This window comes from Numida meleagris, chromosome 2 (genome assembly GCF_002078875.1).
Source record: "Numida meleagris isolate 19003 breed g44 Domestic line chromosome 2, NumMel1.0, whole genome shotgun sequence".
Taxonomy (NCBI): domain Eukaryota; kingdom Metazoa; phylum Chordata; class Aves; order Galliformes; family Numididae; genus Numida; species Numida meleagris.
Genome location: NC_034410.1, coordinates 114,904,883 through 114,922,083, shown reverse-complemented (window position 1 = coordinate 114,922,083; position 17,201 = coordinate 114,904,883). Strand labels below are relative to the sequence as shown.

The window sequence follows — 17,201 nt, the reverse complement described above, 5'->3', positions numbered from 1 at the left end:
AGGAAGGAAGGAAGGAAGGAAGGAAGGAAGGAAGGAAGGAAGGAAGGAAGGAAGGAAGGAAGGAAGGAAGGAGAAGGAGAAAAAAAGAAAGAAGAGAAAAAAGAGAGAAAAGGAGAAAGAAAGAGAGAAGGAAGGAAGGGAGGAAGGGAGGAAGGGAGGAAGAAAGGAAGGAAGGAAGGAAGGAAGGGAGGGAAAAGGAGAAAAAAGGAAAGAAGAAAGAATAGAAACTAAGAGAAAGAAAACTTTAGTCTTTTTTTTTCCTGTTATCTCTTTCTGGCCAATAATATTCACAGCATTAACAGGATTTTAAACCTTGTGCATTAACTTAATTGTTAATTACATTCTTTGCAGATTCACTGGAGCAAGTCCTACAAAGGTAAATGGCTTGTTCAGAAGTTATAATGGTGATAATCTAAAGAAAAATCTCTAATATAGTCTTTATTACTAGTGATTTATAAGATGCAAGTTGCGTTTGTGAACTTGCTTGCCAGGCAGCATGAGCTATGTATTTCTAACTTTAATACATTCACTGTGGCAATCAAGAATCACAGAAAATATGGGAACTTTACGATATTGGTCTTGCGCTAGAGATACAAGTTAATAAAAAAAATCACCAGAATTTTTTCAAAAGTCTCAAACCCCAATGAGAACACTTCTATCTTTGAAATGTTCCCGAGCAAGCAGCTCTGAGTGTCCCTGCTTGAGCAGAAGGATTGGACCAGATGGCCTCCAGAGATTCCTTCCAACCTCAGCCATTCTGTGATTCTGTTCCTGCACAGGAACAGATCCACTCAGCTCTCTGTCATCACCTTCTCTCCCAACAAACACCCAGTAATCACCACTCTGCTGCTTATTTGAGTTAATAGTTAGAATTTTGTTGCTGTTATATTTCCATTATGCTTCATCTTCAGCTCTGCATCACATCTCTTTATTTTTTCCCAGACTGTTTTGGTTGTGTGATACAATATTCAGACTGCTCTCAGCTGAGCAACAACAGCAAATTTCAGTGCATCCTCAATCCAAGACTCAGACTGTGCATTCAAAAGCTGGTACAACAGCACTTGGTAGTGACTAGAAGGGAAATCACAGGAAAATGATAAAAATAGCCATCTCCCCATTGCAAATACTTTCATAAAGTTAAAAATTCATCATGATACAGCTGGGTACCTTGAGGTGTAAATGCCATCTGACTAATACAAAAGAATGTAGTCCTGCTGGAATATTAAATGTGACCTTAGCACAGGGCTCCACAAACACTGTCTTCCACTTCAGTTGCATCGCAGCCATTTGTTGGGCTATTTATAAATTCATCTAAAACACAACCTAAATTCGAAGTCCATGTTTCCACAGAAAACTGTATTCCCATATTGTTTCTGGTATTCTAGGTAATATCAGTAGTTATGCACAGTTTTAAATACTCAAGAATACACAATGTAGACAATTTTATAGTTGGCCGTAGTTACGCTATGAAAAGTTATGGGGAAGGCCTGCTGCCTGAAAGAAAAGTTAATGTGTGTAAGAATCTGACAATTCTAGTGAAGAATGTTTTTATTTCAGTTAAAGCTACTGTGCCATCATATCTTTATTTGCTTTTAATTAGTTGCATGGTTGAACATCGTTACTCAGTTATGTCTCCGGCTATTTATAAATTATAGAATTAATGGCTATAAAGACTTGCTTTGTTAATCAGTGCTCATATTTTATTGCCTTAGTCATCTTAATGTACATCTCATGGGATTTCATTATCCCATAGAAGCTCTGGACCTGATCATGTCAGGGTCTGAGAACACCTTCAGTGGGAAGCAACATGACCTGTAACTTCAAGGACCAGTTCCTAAAGATAAACATGCCCACGGTTTGACAGCTTCTGAGGTGTGAAGCCTGGGATTTCTCTATGACATTTATGAGCATCCCATCACTGTGTTATCCAAGTGCTCCTTAATCTTAAATGTGTATTTCTGTAGTTCTCCTGCGAGACAGTGGAGTGATTTTTCCCTGTGGCACTGACTTCAGCTCTGTCATACAGGAAGTGCTGACTGGAGGAAGGGCTTGAGACTAAATTCCTCCAAATACTAAGTCAATAAACTAACTAGTGCACCAGCTTTCTTGCTGCAGTGCAACACCAAAAGGGGCTAAGAATGGGGTGATGACTCTCATAGAGAATCTCTCATGTACATCTCATCTCCCATTTGTACACACTCCAGTATATTAAGAGCTGCAAAACTTTATGGAAACCCATCAGTTTTTCTTCCACTTGAGAAATTAAGTGTAAAAGATAGTTGATTTTTTTCCCCCAGATATAATATTGTCCATACTTCCAATGTCCTTTCAAGTGTAAGCCTGTATTTCACTGATATATAATCTGATCACTTGTCAGGAGAAAAACATATGAGACACAGAAAATAGGCCATTTTTAATTCCTTCTGGGAACATGTGAGGATGCAGTAGGGAAAAACATTACAACTTATGGCAACAATGAGCGAAGAAACATTGTAGTAGATCTGTAAATCTGCAGGGCAACAACAAATGTTGGAAAGCTTTCCCATTAGTGTTTCTTGGCCCTGATTCAGTAAGCTACTTCATTGCTATGTCAATAGCACATATACAATGTATAAACACATGTCCAAGTGCTTTTCTCACTGCAAGTAGATTTAAGCTGTTAGAGATATGCCATCTTTTTTCTAGATGACTAAAAAAAGTAAAGAAATGTTAATCTTAGCTGTATACATAACTCAGAAAACACGTGCAGTTTTAGTATTACTGTATCTCACCACTGATGTCACATTAAGCAGCTCTGTTTGCACGGTTTTGGTTTAGCTGTTTTTCTTTTGTCTTTCTGGTCTTACTACATAATCCCAGGGAAGAGTTTTCCTTGTAGTATTCTTTTTTTCCATTCTCTGACTATATCACTACAATCTTAATGATGCTATTGGTCTATTTCCTAATATAGACATTTTGCATTTTGCAAGAAAAACAGTAAGATACTTCTGGATCAAGTTACTGGCAGAAGAAATGTGTGGATGAAAAAAAATCTGCAGTCTTAAACATCCATCTGAATGGAAATATTTGGAAGAGGTAGAGGAAATAATGTCACATGCAATTCTTTTATAAACTCTGCTTTAAACACATTCCTTGTGTGCAATACTAAAATTATTTTTATCAGACTACATGTGTTGAATTTTGATGCCCTTGAATAGCACCAGTTTTCCACTGAAGCATAATACAACTGATATTGGTCAGGAAGGAAGTGAGTTGGCTCTTACAGGACAAAAACACCATCTAAATGTGGAAGCACCACCTAAATGTCCATAAATACTTCTAGAGACTGGCATTTTGAAAGCCTGACCTTGAACTCTTAATGGTACACTTACACGAAAGTTCCTGCTTTCAGTTCAGCACGGGCTAAGATAGAAGTTTTTTGCAGATATTTTTCATTTGCCTGTCTCTCTTGCACTGAGCATAAACTCAGTATACCAGTCACCCAGCTGCTGACTGCCTACTCCTCATTAAGGCATGCAGTGCAGAGAAACATGCCGGTAAGAAAAACAATGAAGCAACTTAATCAGCAGCTGAGAATCCCTTTCACTAAGTAGCAGGAGGAAATGAAGGAGAAAAACTTCATGCTTCCTCTTTGGAGCTCTACTGGTGTGAACTAATTTAATAAGGATGAGCAGCCACAGGGGCAAACAAGTGCCTGTTGCTTCATATAAGTGACATGTGCTAGGCTATGGATATACTACAAGTGAACCCCAGAATCTTCACCCTCTTATCTTCTAAAGCAAAGAATCCAAGTTCACAACTTTCTACTGTATTGATATACTGTAGAAAACTCCCTCTGGATTTTAGTCAATTGTGTATATATAAAAAAAAACACACAGAACTGGTTCGTGTGTGAGAAGGAAAGGTAAGCAAATGTGAAGGGCACTCACTAAGTCAGGTCAGAAGTGTGCTGTGGGCAAGAAAGTCACAAAAAAAGAGGAAATGAAGGGGCAAAGTTGTGTCTCCTTGGTCTATCTCATTTTATCTACTACGTCTATTGAAATTAAAAGATGTTAACCCTAATGCATTTAGGGGGAAAGTCCCTTATCTTTCCGCTAATAATCCCCTTCTAGATAATCCTCTCTTTATGACAGAAACTTGACAGCATGAGAGGAAAAAGGAAAATGAATCAATTTTGTTTCTGAAATGGAATATACTAATGAGCTAGAACAGAGATCACTGAGAACAGAATTCACTTGGGAGATGGAGTGAATAGTAGTTTAGCACATGCTTCCTAGTAGAAAAACTTTGTGTGGGTACATGTCTGAACATGTATGCATATGAACAGAGATTTCTTATGACACAGAGATGTACCTCTGAGGTGTTAGAGGAATCTTACCATGGGATTTGCTAATTTCTGATAGGTATTTCTTCTGGCCTTCTAGGATTAGAGAAAAAAAAAGCCTTTAAACAAGGAGGTGAAAATCATGACAAGATCCTGGCTAGAGAAAGGCTGCCTGATTACTGATTCAGCATGATGTGGCTCTATCCTGTGTAGACAACAAATAAAAATGAAGTATCAGAACACAGAAGGAGGAACTCTACCAAAAAAATTTTGTAGTTCTGCTGTAGGCCTTTCAGGAGGATGCTCAGCAATGTCTCCTGCTAATAGACCACTGAGAGTGGTCCAGTTTATATGCAGTAAAATGAAGCGTGATTTACCAAACCTGTTACTTGCACCTGCTGTATGTCTATGTTTCCTATCAACCTACTGCCTGTGGGGATTCTCTGAGTGATTCTGTGAGACTCACCTGACCGTTCAGTGAGCTACTGCAAGATATTTTGCTTAGAGACACTACTGGTCAGTGCAGAACTCTGGAGAACTCAGATCACACAGACTACCTCTCCTCAACCCTCTAATTTGTAATGAAATGCCTCTTACTTCAAGATCAAACTCATTTAAAACTAAATGAAATCAGTTTTTCAAGCTCTTACACTTGATAAACTGGGATCCAAAAACCTGTTTGGAGTTGGGGCAGGGATAAATATATGTGCACTAATGAAACTACATTTCTAAAAGACCTAACCCCAAGGGTTAAGTTTTGTTCGACTTAATTAGCTGAAGTTGGCTTTTGGAATGTCAGCAGATAATGTGCCAGGAAAGTCTTTGCACTAAGAGTGTCATTAATAGATTATATACATAAGAGACATGATTTTTAAGCTTCAGGTCAAAAAGCCGCCTTTTTATTTTTCTTGGAACTTTTCAGCTATTTTATACATGGTACAAATGATAACACTTTATTTCATAATAAATATTCTGAAGGCATTCCTAATGCAGACAAATACAAATTACATTTATGCATACTTCACAGTTATAGTTTCATTGTATGAGATTCCATGACTCTAAATCTGTAGAAAAGAAAGGTAAGTTTACAAGATTTTCTTGAGAAATCACTCTACAAAAGCGCATGATGTAGTCAATGAAGAGTGAATGTCTAAAGTTTCAGGATAGATAAACACTACCCAAGCTTCTTCTAAAAAATATTAACCATTGGATCTACAAAAAAAAAAAAAAAAAAAAAAATGCAGGGAAATCTTCCAATATAAAGTCTTTCATAGTATTGTTTGTGCTTCCTGCCTTTGGTAGATTGGAAACAACACCAAAATAATCACTCTTCATTTTACTGAATAGACCTAGAAGGCACTGCAAATAATAATCCAATTCATTCTCTCCAAGAAAAGGTCATTCTTTTGCTGGACATGAGCCAGCAGTGTGTGCTTACTGCCCAGAAAGCCAACAGTAACCTGGGCTGCATCAAAGGAGAGGTGGCTGGTAGGGCAATGGAGGTGATTGTCCCCCTCTGCTCTGCCCTTTAAGGCCCCATCCAGAGTACTGAGCCTAGTGCCCCCAGCTCAGGAAAAACATGGAGCTGTTGGATCAGGTCCAGAGGAGGGCCACAGAGATGATCAGAGGGCTGGAGCACCTCTCTTATGAAGAAAGGCTTGAGGGAGTTGGGCTTGTTCAGCTTGGAGAAGAGAGGGATCTGAGGAGACCTAATTGTGGCCTTCCCTTAAAGGGAACTCATAAGCAGGAGGGAGACTGACTTTTTACACTGCCTGATAGTGATAGAACAAGGGGGAAAGGCTTTAAACTAAAAGAGGCAAAATTTAGGTTGGATGTTATGAAAAAATTCCTTATTCAGAGAGTGGTGAGGAACTGGCACAGGCTGCCCAGAGAAGCTGTGGATGCCCCATCCCTGGAGGCGTTCAAGGCCAGGTTGAACGGGATCCTGATCAGCATGATCCAGTGGGTGGCAGCCCTGCCCATGGCAGGGGGTTGGAACTAGAGAATCTTTAAGGTCCCTTCCAACCCAAGCCATTCTATGATTCTATCATATGATCTAAATCCTATTACATATAACTTCCACTTTCACAGAAACCCAAAGCATGCATTTTCTTGGCCCTGCTCCAGTTAACCTCTTTAAAAGCAACCTAGAAAAAATATATTTCTAGATAAAGTTGACAGATAACATTGAGCTGGAACTGGAGATAATGGCTAGATAGATGGTACAAGACACCCGGGATTTCCTGATAAGCTGTATGCAAGGAAACAATACATGCATTATAAGAGACCAATATGCAGCCTTAGATCTGAAGGGAAAACAAAGCAGGCAGATCATGCCCCCAGGAATGTTCCTTTACTCTGGAAGCTATGGCTCTGAGAAGGACTTGGCAAATACTTTACTGAAAATTTTGAAAATAAAATTCTTTTTGATTTGAAAGGTGCTTCCTACTTCAAACAGGGGACTCCTTCAGCAAACATTATGCAAGAGAGCTAACTAGATGATTAAATACATTCTTCGGACTATATAAAAGACTGTTATTTAAATATGCAAAATACAAAATAAAGCCACAAGTCTCCTTGTGGAAAAAGTGTTATAATATTATTTTGAAAGGTATGACTCCTTTTAAAAGAATGAATCAGATTAGTAAGTAAACTAGTTGATTGAATAATCTTATATTCATTCTAATTGTTACAAAAATTATCTGAAGATCTGGCAATTATAGTATTTTGTAATTCAAATACACTGTGAACTTAAATGTCAAACAATGACTGCTTACAAACAAAAATTCCATACGCAGACTTGCACATGAAATAAACTTGATGAATACCAGCTGTCTCTCATTACAAGTAATGTCTTAATTTTAAATCCAAATTTACCTCTGCCCCATATATACCTGCTATTAAATCATATACATTTGCAAATTGTTTAAACAGAAATTTTTTATGCAAATGAGGTGACAAAATAATATAGACGAGTGAAAAAATGAATCTCACAGTATTTTGTATTACTGCTCTGTGCTCTGTCATGTGGCTTTGTATTCTTCTTTGCTGAGATACATGATCTGACACTCTTAGGCTAGTGCCATAATTCCCACATCACAAAGCCACCACAGAATCTGCAGCGGCTGCCTAATTCCACCTAAATTCAGCCAGGCCTTGAAAGCACATCACTGTGCACATGCCTGTGCAACCTGGTCTAGGGAGCCTGCTTTGGCAGGGGGGTTGGACTTGATCTCTAGAGGTCCCTTCCAGCCCCTACAATTCTGTGACTCTGTGATCTTTTAGAACTACTTTGTCAGAGTCACACAAGACAGCTTGCATAGCACTTTTCTCTACCATGACCAGCTGCATACAGTGAGATTAGCTTTGAGTTTTCATAATCATCAGGTTTACATAAACAAGGAAAAATTCCAAGATGTCACTTTCTGCTTAATGTGTATGTTTCCCTACAGAAAAAAGGAGTGTTTTTATCTTGACAGAACTCAAGCCTATAAAATATTCCTTTCAGTAAGCTCAAGAAAGCCACATATTTTGTTCACAGGGTATTATTCAACAAACTTAAAACATACAATTTCTGGATGTCTTACAAACTGAAAGTTAATAACAGCAAACTTTGGATTGAGAAGCTATCTGTACAATCATTTGCTTCCTCACGAAATGTTAAGGGTCCTTGGGTTAGCCTTGAGTCTTTGCAGTTTGGCAGAAGAGAATCTCCAGAAGATTTACTACAGCTTAATTATTGACCTGACATAATACTTAGGGTGTCGCACATACTGATGGCTTGTTTGGTTTAAATAATTACTGAGTAAGCATTTTATTTTCGTACCTTTGAAGATTTCCTGAAGTTAATGTGCCTTGGTTAATTTTCATAGCATTGGACAGGAGTCTGTATTTCTTGCTCAGTGAATTTATTATAGGCAAAACCTGAAAGAATGGGAAAACACATTAATACTTCCAGCTGCTAGGAATCACAAGTTTTAGCTGTAACAAAAGCTCTGTTCATACTGGATTTAGAATTTGTTTGCAAAACTGAACTTGTTTATTCCTACTTATTTTGCTGAATCATCGTGCAGAACTAAGTTTACCCATATCTAGCTTGATTATAGAATCATCTTGGCTAGAAAAAGCCTTCAAGATCATTAAGCTCAACCATCATCCTGACCAGCCAAATCCCACCACTAAACCATGTCCCTTAGTGCCATGTCCACATGTCTCTAAAATACCTCCAGGGGATGGGGACATTACAAGTCAGCAAAATACCACATTTAAAATAACAGAAACATTAAAGAGCATACTCCAACACATAAGGATACTGACTTTCCCGTGTATTGTTTCCTATTAAATACTTATCAGTACAGACCTGCATTTTCAATGCCTTAAAGCAACGGATAAAACTCACGACATGAGCAAAAAAACAAAAACAAAAACAAAAAAAACCACACACAAACAAAAAGCAATCAATTCCACCAACCAGTGTCGAATAAATGCATGGTAATTATACACTATATTTTATTTAGCTGTAAACATAAAATGTAACTGCTTTCCTTTTGTATTCCCCATGGCAAAGCTCTATCACTATCAAATTTAAAATAATTGTATCTCTTCAAGCTAAGTGCAATCTCACTGTTTGAAGAATGTTTACACTTCCAGCCTCAGGTGCAATGGATAGTTCAAATAGCTAGGTGTTCATCTCCACTGAATACTCTATATGGTCAGGATATTTTCTGAGAATATTTGTAGAATTTTAATAGAATTTTTAGCTTTGGAGATAGTTTTTTTAGGCTTTTTAATTTGTTTGTTCAATTCTTTGTTCTTTTCTAAACCGAGTTACTATTAAAATCATCTATAAATTAGCACAAACTAATCCGTCTTGTCTTTAGGCAACTGAAATGTAACTACCTGCATCTATGTCAGCTAAAACTCTTAATTCATCTTCTTCATTTGACAAGAACCATATGGTTCTTATCTCCTTCCTCATCTGACTTGAGCAGCTGTCAAATGCAGGATGTCATAGTGACTCCACTCAGGAGAAAGTTCCAATGATGAAAAAAGATCTCTGTTTGTTTATGTTCATGAACACTGGAAATATTTTGCTCACATGAGCTATAGTTTCACATTCCCTTAGCCATGACTAGCCACAAGCTTCTGAGGACTGTGCTTGAGGTGAGTCAGGTGAAGGAGCCAATCTGACCCAGTATTAGCCCCGCCTGCCAAAATCATATCAGTAAATGGCAAACAGGTTGTCATCTGTCATCTGATTGCCCTCCCTGTCATACTGCTACCCGAGCTGTCACAGAAAAGGAGCAGAAATGCGGGTCACTACCCTGGCAGTCAGCATGCACATCACCAAACCCTCACCTCAGACATGAAGACACTAAAAGCACCAGATGGAGTTTTCCTGCCTATTCCAGACCACTGGCTGAAATGATCTCCCTATTCTTCATTGTTTCCTCTGTTGTGAAGCCTGCTTCCCCGTCAGTCTGTCTGCTCCCTTTCTCAGGACCTCTCTCCATCTGGCACAGCACCCTTCTGGGAAGAGCCAGTCAGAGCCTGGCTGCCTAACGCCTGTGTGCTCTTCAACAGCTCTGCATTCTGATGCTGGTTTTGGAACAAGCACACTCTACTGTTTCCTACAGCCGTTTTATAAGGGCAGTGGCAAGTAAGTCTATCTGTTTCGAGGATAATGAACACAGATTCTTCATTTGTGAACTTCTGAAAGGTCAAAACCAACCTGATTAGGAAAACTCTGTTGACTCGCACAGACACCAGCACTTGGAACAATGAATACATGAGGGGAGCACTATTTCATTCACAGATGGGTACCCGAGACCATAGGAAAAAAAAAAAAAAAAAGAAATCCCAGGGAAAATTGGGGCACTTACAGCTATGGGTTCTAGGGGACAGTGTGAAAGAAATAAACAAATAAAGAATCCTCTCTTCAACAAACCCAAAACAGAGATAATGTAAATTGAGGAGCCTGAAATGCTTGCATTTCTAACATGCTGCTACAAAACGAAATGCAACCTATGCTGCTCTAGTGCAGAACAGGTCAGTACAGTGGCACATATAGAACCGTGTGGTGGACTCATTGTATCAGTGAACTGGAAAGGACTCTGAATTTTAAAGCACCAGCTCTTAGGCAGCCAAGACTGAAGGTCTGGAGAAGTTTAAATAAAAAAGCTGCCAGTATTTGGGAACTTAAAAAATTACCTCATAGTTATTATTATGCTATAAATAAGTACTTGCAATATTACAGTCCTCTAAATCTTACCTTTGTCTTACGCAAGAAAGATATATTGTCATTGTTTTTCCACTCTTCCCCAGATCACTCTTTTTTTTTGGCTGTAATAAATAAAACAATAAAAAGTTACAACAAGTTCTAAGCAATAAATAACTTGTATTTATCTGTACATTATTTCTAGGAATATATCCCAGCACACTAAGAAAGATATTGCCCAGAGTATTGGATTTAGAGCTGTCCCATAAGTCTCATAGGGAACGCTGCCTCCGACTCCAGCAGGGCAAGGTTACAGCAAAATACATCTCCAATGCAATTTTCTCAATTTATCAACAGTTCTCTTATACTGCTAGTGTATAGTGTATAGTATCCACAGAGGGCAGTAGCTCTAAATCTGCTCCTGCAGGTGCAAAGCAGAAAGCCAGCAGGACTTATATAGATTCCAGCCAGCAAGTTCAGTTAAGCCTGCTTCCTAATAAATCAAAAAGCAAACCAATGTGCTGTTAGGTTTTCAAGTCAGTAGTGGCTGTGAAAAACAATAGGCCTTCTGGGATCTCACCTTGAAAACTTAAACCCAGAATCTAGATCGAACATTCTTAAACGTACAACAAAAATACATAGGTATGAAATAATTGGAGAGGTGAAAAATAATGTTATTGTCCTATCACCTAATATGGTTTTTTTGGCTCTCCTTCTTGGAGAGATTGGTCTCTCCAGTAATAAGTAATAAGGTATTTTCTGATGATCAGGCCCAATTTTTTAGCAATGATGTAATAGCTAGGATAAGCTGACTGAAGGGTTTCTTTGTGATTCTCACTAGCTACCATTGAACCTTTTTTCTCCCCAGTATCACGACACACAGTTAAAAACAACTAATGAAAATCTGCCTTTCCCTGTGGCATCCTCAGTACTCTCTTCTTGGGCATGCATACTGCATGGGCCAAGAAGCCAGGAATTAGACAAAGCACTCTTACAGATGATCCCACTCAGCACAATTTATCTGTCCCAATGGCCACATAAGCCCTCCTTTGACTGTACCTCAGAGGAGTCAGCAAAGCCCTGCCGACATTTTGAGTGCCAGCAGCAGGGATGAGTGAGTGGAGTGGGACCCTTCCACAGGAGCAGCTGAATGCACAGTAGAGTACTTTTTTCTCTCCCTTAGCAAAATCTCTGATATAATGAAAGGCCAAGAAGTCACAACTCAAAAGGTTTTTCCACTTAATGTATTAGAGAGACCAAGTCCGAAGCATATGGTGCAATGAAAGATTAGCCACCAGCCTCCAGAGGATCTCAAGAAGGGATGTATATGTAAACACTAGAAGATAATTAATCAAATTATTCCCTCAATTTTGAAACGTAAATAAAATCTCATTATGTTTTGAGACAGTTACTTATAGTAGTTACATAGAGGGGAGGACTGTGATGCAAAGGCCATATTTCTAGCTTCCGTAATGCAACTGCAAATCCCACTAAAAAGGTGACTGCATGTTAGTACCAAAAGACAGATTTTGGCCCTTAAATTGCTACAAAATAGAGTATTTTTTTTCCAATTTTGGTTGTTGTTATGGGAAATAAATTGGGTAAAGAGCTTTTGGAAGGAAAGTGTCTAGAAATGGCCAGGAATGTAACAGCAAAGAAAACAAAGAAAACAAATTATCAAGATGAAAATCAGCTAATGAATAAAACAATGCTTAGAACAGTAAATTAAACAGAGGGAAGATGCTTAAAAAACTATCCCTTTTCACAAACAATAAGTTGACTGTATGTGTACAACAAAAGCTCTGATTCCAATTCTGTTTAAAATATCTCCTTTCATTGCAAGAGATCCATTAATTTTCTGCCTTGCCTTTCTTGTTCACCCCTGCCCACACCAGCTCCATGTGATAATAAAGCAAAACCAAGAATCACTTAGTAGCACCAAACAAAATGAATCATTAGCTTTAGGAACTTCTTTATCTACACATACAGAAGGGTAGGAATAACGGATGGTGAAGCAGAGTGACAATGAAATAAGTCATTGGGCAACATACGGAAGGATGAATCCAATAGCACTGCAATAAACAGGAATCTTTCCATTTACTTTAGTGGGCACTGAACTAGCCTGTTAAAGAGCAGAAAAAGACACACGGAGATGGTAGCTTTGCACCATCGTCAAAATTTCCAGATCTCTGTTTTTCACATTTATGAACATATGAAAATATGATACTTTCCAGAAGGTGCACAAAGGAGTTCATTATGTTTTAACGTCAGAGAGGATATTATGCCATAATTTTATTCTACCAAAACCAGATCTATTATTTTCTTTAAATGCTTCTGTGTTTAAAGAAATTTCAGGAGTATTTTCATTTTTCACGAATCTTCTTATTCAAGTTTCTGTGCACTGGTTACTATTTAGACTCTGCCTTAGCCAGGAACCTTGCCACAGTGCATTTCCAACCTGGGGTAATGGTGGAGACTTAACAGCATCACACAATAAGAAAGGCTGTAATGCAAGCGTAGTATTTATAGTTCTTCCTTTGAACAGATACTGCTGGACTATATATATCATTTTGGAATTTTGAGGGGTGTAGGTGTATGTGTGACAGTGAGAGAAATCCTTCCTGTATAACACAGATAACACATAGAAGGGTTTACTACATGCGGAAATTTTTCCATACCTTGGACATAGTGGTGATAAAGAGTTTTCCAAACAATCCCACAAGTGGCAATATATGACAACTGAGTAACATGCCCTGGGGCTTAAATGATCTTATTTAAGCTCACAACAGAAGCACAGTCACAAAACCTTCAAGGAAGACCCAGGGGACTCTAGGGAGTGTTGTATGTGATTCACATCTCTGAATCACTCCTGAGCTTACGTACTCAGCTTGATGCCAGAAGCGAGATCTTTCTGACAAAATGAAAATACTAGACCTACATATGTCAACAGATTCAGCCATTTGTGTGTTCCTTACTTCTTCAGACCAGCACTCTACGGAAAATGTCCTTATGCAGCAGATTCACATTTCACCTTGAAATAGCTTTATTCCAGTGAAGAATGCAGTGATTTCTGTTTGTATAAAGTGCTTTTGCATTTCTGGTATTTAAGTATTCTATACAAAAGTTACAAGTACAAGATGTTTGTTTGCAGTTTTAACTAACCGAAGACAGAACAACATGGAAAATGTTACGGTGGTTGTCTTTGCAAATGCCAATAAATGGACAAGAGAACTCAATTCTGATTATCCAGAATTTTTTTTTTTCCTGGATCTTCTGTAGGAATGGGCACTGCATGGAGTAAGAAGTATTTCTGAATAAGCTAATGGAACTACAGCACCATTATTAACATGTAAGAAAGCTCCAAAACACGCAAAGTTCTCTCACTGTTTGGCATTGCTATCACACTGTCCAGCCTTATTATAGATTCAGAAGACTGAGTAAAGAATAGGTACAAAATGCCCACAACTGAGGAACTTAATGTGACTTCACCTCTCACGCAGCAGTATTGCCTTAAACAATGGAAACATCTATTGTTAAAGAAAAAAAAAAACCCAAAGGACCAAGCTTTGCAGATCAATACAACATTTATTTCTATTTGCAGAACACAGATAGTTATATCTGAGTTCATGTACTTCTGATGTTCATAACTCGGTGGGATTATCCAGCAGACTAATTTCCAAAGGACTTCAGTCACTTACTGCTGAAGATACATTAAAAAACCTCCATCATCAGTAAGGTGAACGTGCAAAGGGCAATTCAGCACCAGAATGATAAAATATATCCCCGCACACACATCCTTTGTGGGAAACAATGCAGAAGAAAATCTCTTGGTGTCATTGTTCTGAATGGTGGGAAACACCATTTTTATCAGTCACTAGCATAACTCTTAAATTAAATAAAAATAACATGTATACATCTCTTCTTTTCCAAGATGACACATTTTGAAAATTTATTTTTTCATCAAGATTTTGGTGGCTACGACTAGAAATTGCCATGGTATTTGATCCATCACTTGAGAAAATATGTTAGGCTGGGGCAGGAAGCTATTTTGCTACATTGTAGAAATACACCATCCATAGGCTCAAATTTGGCTCCAAGCACTTAGCAAGCTAGCTTAAAACTGGATAAAACTCTTACACTTGAAAAGAATAAAGGACAAATTCTGCTTCTAAGTAGAAAGCCAAGCTAAAATTTGGCCATTAAACGTAGTGAAGTAAACAAGAAAAAAGCCTAAGGATTAGGTGATAAAAATGCAATAAAACAAAACAAACAAACCAGACAAGTATAAATTCAGCTCTAATACAGCAAGCCACTTTCATTCAATTTTCACCTCTTCCTACTTTGATTCAACCAGAAAGTTTGGGTAAGTGTGTCAGTTCTGAACAAGAAGCATAGTAGCCTTCCAATACCTACAGGGCACCTACAGGAAAGCTGAGGAGGGACTCTTTATCAGGGAGTGCAGTGACAGGACAAGGGCTAATGGCTCTAGGATACAATACAGTAGGTTTCGATTAGACATCAGGGAGAAATTCTTTATTGAGAGGGTGATGAGGCAGTGGCACAGGCTGCCCAGAGAAGCTGTGGGTGCCCCATCCCTGGAGGCATTCAAGGCCAGGCTGGATAGGGTCCTGGGCAGCCTGGTCTGGCGACAGCCCTGCCCACGGCAGGGCGTTGGGACTGGATGGGCTTTGAGGTCCTTTCTAACCCAAACCATTCTGTGAGTCTATGATGATTTTCCCATGACAAGTATTTCTATGGAATTAATCACTAAGGAAAATGGAAGAAAATATTATGGATCTTAGAATAAGCAAAAAGCTGGCAGAATCCACTTGAAACAGATCAAATCTGACAGGCACTTATTCCTCCAAAACAATTTTTATTTGAACTGCTATAACTCCTCAAGTGGTCAGGTATTCCTAAATATTTCATAGTGCATCTCAGTTTAGGTGTTTGGGAGATTCTGGCAGGCCCAAGATAGACCTAAATTGTTAAGTGGTACTCAAAACACATGAAGGGAGAGGTCAAACAGGAAATTTCTTCAGATGACTTCACATAGGCTAATGAGCCCCAAATGATGTATGTGCTTTCTTAGATGATAAAACAGCAGCATCTCCTTTTGCCTCACTGTTTCGGCATATTTGTTTTTTCAGCAGCCCAATAAAACTTATTGTTCAGCAAGAAATACAAACTATATACAAGGTTGCTCCAGACAGAAAAATAACTCACAGGTTTCATAAAGCAGGCCTTTCCTACATTTCAGCACTTAACATTACAAAGTTACCGTGACTTGAAACCTGACTACTTCTTATCATCTTCTGAACTTAAATAACAATGTCACTACATTCAGTGAATCAAAAAGCAAGATGACCTTAATCTAAATATTTAAGGAGCAATTTAGGGAAGTGAAACAACTGAAGGCAAGGAAGAAATCAAGGGATACATTTGCTTGGAAATGCTGTTCTGATTTGGAGAATGTGTAAGTTCATAGAATAATAGGTAATTAATCTTTTGTGTTATCTTGCTAGTATCTTTTTTTTTTTTTTTTTTTTTTTTTAATAAGAAACATGGAATCATTCCATATGCACAACTGAGCTCTGCCTTCTGTTAAGGGTTGCAGTACCACTGAAGTTTGGATCAGAGCTGTTGTGCTTTCAATTCCCCCTACCTTCTTTTTTCCTTCTAACGGATTGAAATGTGACCAAAGAGCAGCATGACTGTAAATTGAAAAGATAATTTTCACATGACATCTCTTTCAGTGCTTCGGGGATAACACACACATACAAACACATTTGCTTGTGTCTGATTCAAGATGTGAAAAAAGAAATAAGGCAAATGTATGAGAAATTTTTCTGAAATTGAAAACACACATAAAAACTCTCCTATGTATTTGTTTTGTTTAGACTAATTAAGACTTCTGCTTTATGTTACCACAACAGACATTGAACATTTGCAACACATTTACTGAGGTTAAAAGAATTATGGGATGAATTTGTATCTATTACACCATTATCCTTAAGCAACACTATTTTAGTTATCAGTTGGAATTGTTTTTTTTTTCAGTCAAAAAGGTGACTTGTCAGTACACCCAGATTTTATATCCTCAATTCAGAATACTAAAAAATATCATTTCTCAGTAAAAATAAAATAATGTTTTCTTGAAATATTTATTATTTATAACTATAATTGCATAGCTGAATTAAATAACAGTAGCAGGAAACATATTTATGGATCAGCTGAATTCTACAGCTTGCCCAGTTTCTTTCATATCTGTGCAGTGTGTTATGTTGTCCCTACCATGAATTGAAAAATGGGCAAAAAGAAAATATGTACAAAAGAGTGAAAACTAAGTTTAATAGTCTAACACTAGGTATACAGGGATTTGATTCTCGTCACATCCCCTCCACACGCCCTTCCACACACGCAGAGAACAAACATTCACTTCCCTTATTAAAAACATGATGGTGGAACTAGTTCTTACTAACACAATATTTTTCCATGTCCTACTCACAATGGCTAAATTACATTAGAGTCAAGCTTCAACTACATTAAGTCTTTTCTTCTGAGGAGAGGTTTTTCAATACACATCTAGTTTTGCTAGCAATCTGAAGGAGTATAAAAGTTCATGGTTAAAAAAGATACTTTAGATCCTGAAAAAAATCC

At 38.0% G+C, this 17,201-nt stretch overlaps 1 protein-coding gene across 10 annotated transcripts in view; it reads right to left on the bottom strand.

Moving 5' to 3' along the window:
- The window catches only part of SULF1 (sulfatase 1), a 156,229-nt gene that overhangs the window by 99,355 nt on the left and 39,673 nt on the right, over positions 1–17,201 (bottom strand). For all 10 annotated transcript variants that reach the window (XM_021386502.1, XM_021386504.1, XM_021386511.1 and 7 more), the window contains 2 exons: positions 10,596–10,666; positions 8,151–8,248 (listed from right to left, as the gene is read on the bottom strand). The gene's annotated coding sequence lies outside the window, so the exon portion shown is untranslated. The remainder of the gene's footprint in view (positions 1–8,150; positions 8,249–10,595; positions 10,667–17,201) is intronic.